Raw genomic sequence first — 3355 nt, forward strand, 5'->3', positions numbered from 1 at the left:
GGTTTCTTCTTACTCACTCAGCTCAAAAATGCTGGTGCTCCTCAGACTCACTCTGTCACTTTTTGTCCCTGTTAGTCTGTATTTCTTCCTTGGTGTACAGCCACTTCACTGGCTTCAGCTCCTACCCACACACTGTTTGTCTCCAGCTCAGACTGGCTGAGTTTCTGAACCATATAAACTTGCCACCTAACACTTCCACCAAGATGGTTCCCAAACATCTTGACATCGGTGAAACCTCTTAGTTACAAGTGAAAAAAAAATCCAAAATGTTTTAATGCAAAGAAAATTAGTTGGAACAGCCACAGGTAGTTTTAGGTTCATGCACAACTTGATCCATGAGCTCCAATGATCTCACTAGGAGTCAGTTGTCTCTCCCTTCTTCTTCTCTGTGTGTTGGATGCATCCTCATCACAAGAGGGGTGTCAGTCGTGCTACCACCAAATCCATCAGATACAGCAGAGAATGAGAGCATCTTTGTCCTTGTATTCCATTCAGAAATCATGAAATTCATTGTTTTGTCAAACTAAGGTCACATGCCCAACTCTGAGTCCATTACTGCGACCAGTGATGCTATTGTGAATGGTGCTGTTTTTACAAATTTCATTTTCCAATTGCTCATTGCTGGTATATATAAATACTACAATTGATTTTTGTATATCTGCATCCTACAACTTTGCTAAACTCACTTACTAATTCTAGTAGTTCTTCTAGTAACTCCACCAGATTTTCTACATAGGCAATTGTGTCATCTGAGAATGAAGACATTTGTAGTTCTTCCTTTCCCATCTTTACACCTTTAATTTCTTTTCTTATCAGATTGCACAGGCCAGAACTTCTAGTACAATGTTGAAGAGAAGTGGTGAGAGAGGATAGGGGTATAATCCTATATAATAAAAGTAAAATATGCTAATTAGACCGGACATCCTTCCTAACGAAGCCGGGGCTGCAAGGGCCAAGGCAGCCAAGGTGGCAGGGGCTGAGTCCCTTGCATGAATTTCGTGCGCCGGGCCTCTAGTATTCTATAAATATAATTAGATCAGTTAGTAGTGTTGTTTAGTCTACTAGATCCTGATCTTGATGAGCAAGCATTTAGCTTTTATTATTAGATATGATGTTAGTTCCAGGTTTTTCATAGAAGCCAATTATTAAGTTGAGAAACTTTTATTCTCTTCCTGGCTTTTAATAGTTTTCCTGCATCTATTGAGGGGAGCATATAGTTTTTCTTTTCAGTTTGTTAATACAGTGAATTACATTGACTGATTTTTTTTTTTTTAATGGTAAAACAACCCTTCATTCCTAGGCTAAAACACATTTGGTCATGATTTACTATCATTTTATATATCATTGGATTTGAATTGCCAAAAAAATTTTTTTTAACAGAATGAGACTTTTGTTTTTATTACTCAAAAAAGCTTCATTTTTTAATTTATTTAGCTTTCTGACTCTGTGCTTGTGCCTTCAACACTTTCACAACGATTTTCTGCTCCTCAATAAGGAAAGCACGCTTGATCCTGTCGCGGACACATTTAGCACACATGGATCCACCGTAGGCCCTGCTGACGTGTTTTTTCGTTTTAGACAACCTCATTAGAACTTTAGGTCTCACAGCACGAACTCCGCGAAGTCGGCCTGGGCACATGCCACACGCAGATTTGGGTGCTTCCCCAACCTTCTTGGTATAAAGGTAAACAATCCTATTACCAGGGGTTTGGGACAGCCTGGTTTTGTTCGAGGCTGTGTTGTAGGACAGCCTCCGATGGTATGTCAAACGCTGGACCATGGTGAATACCTAAACACAAGTCACCGTCCCCGGAAGAGCTTGAATTGCCAAAATTTTAAGAAATTCTGCGTATATGTTCATGAGAAATATTGGTCTGTAGTTGTTTTTTCTTATAATGTCTTTGTCTGGTTTTGGTATGAGGATAATACTGGTTTCAAAGAATGAATTGGGAAGTGTTCCCTCCTCTTCAATTTTATGGAAGAATTTGTTTAAAATTGGGATTATTTCTTTCTTAGATGTTTGGGCCTCGAGTTCTTTGTAAAAAGGTTTTTAACTACAAATTCAATTTCTTTAACAGATTTAAGACTATCTGTTTCACCTTGAAGGAGCTTTATTTAATAGTTTGTGTCTGCCAAGGAATTTTTCATTTCATCTAAGTTGTTGGATTTATTGACATAACGTTGTTCATAATATTCCCTTGCCTTCCTAATATTGCTAATGTATGTTTTTAAGAGATTGTTCTGTCCTCTGTGGATAATAGAATGGTGGGGGATGTTGGGGTTTGAGGAGGTAGAAACATAACATTCATCTATTTTCCAAATGGGTTCTGAATACATGAGAGATTCTGGAGTCAACCATACAGCAGGAAATCAACACAGCGTCTGTGTTACTGACAAAAGCTGGATTGGAGAACGTGGCTCGGGTGTGGCAACATGAGCTTTCTAACACTGTATTCCAGAATTACTCCGTTTCCAACCCTTTACTCCCCAGGAACAGACAGCTCTGTCTATGACAGTGAGTCCCCTTTGGAGGGCCATTCCCATAAACCTCTGGGGGGAGAAGCAGAGCATCGCACCTGCCTCTCTAACAGTCAAACCGTACGGTAACCCCAGCGATTTCCTGCCTTCTGATATCCCTGCTTTCATGTAATTCTTTCCCTTTGAGCGCAGGTGGAACCTGTGGCTTGCTTCTAACCTTATGGCAAAGGTGATGGGTGTCACTTTTGATTGGGTTAGATTACATGGCAAAGGTGACAGCATGCCACTCCATGGTTCCATTACCTTATATAAGACTCTATCATAGCCGCTGGATGAAGACAGTCTTGCTGTTGGCTTGATGAGGTGAGCAGCCATGCTGAGGAGGCCCACATAGCAAGAAACTACAGGTAGCCTCTATGATCAGAGGGTGGCCTCCAGCTGATACCAGCAAAAAGCCAGGCTCTCAGTCATACAACGTCAAGGAAATGAATTCTGCCAACCACCCAAATGAACTAGGAAGCACATTCTTCCCTAATTAAGCCTCCAGACGAAAATGCCCTGGCTGACACCTTGACTGCAGCTTTGCGAGAACCTACACAGAGGACCTAGCTAAACCACGCCCCGAATCTTAACCCACAGAAACTCTGAGATCATACATGTATGTCATTTTAGTTGCTAAGTTTGGGGTAACTTGTTACATGGTATTAGAAAATGAATACAGCTTCCCCAAGGCCGGCAGATCATTCTGAAAGAAAGCTAAGCCTTGCATGCTGCTGAGCTCGCCACGCAGAGCATTGAGAGGCCAGGACTTCATCTAATCCAGGTGCCTCCACATGAAGCCAATGAGCCCAACCTCTATATCATTAGGAAGAAACGT

At 41.2% G+C, this 3355-nt stretch overlaps 1 pseudogene; it reads right to left on the reverse strand.

Moving 5' to 3' along the window:
* Window positions 1–1399: 1399 nt before the first annotated feature.
* On the reverse strand, window positions 1400–1785 carry LOC102432958 (annotated as a pseudogene).
* Between the last annotated feature and the right edge of the window lie 1570 nt (window positions 1786–3355).

This window comes from Myotis lucifugus, unplaced genomic scaffold (assembly GCF_000147115.1).
Source record: "Myotis lucifugus unplaced genomic scaffold, Myoluc2.0 scaffold_101, whole genome shotgun sequence".
Lineage (NCBI taxonomy): Eukaryota > Metazoa > Chordata > Mammalia > Chiroptera > Vespertilionidae > Myotis > Myotis lucifugus.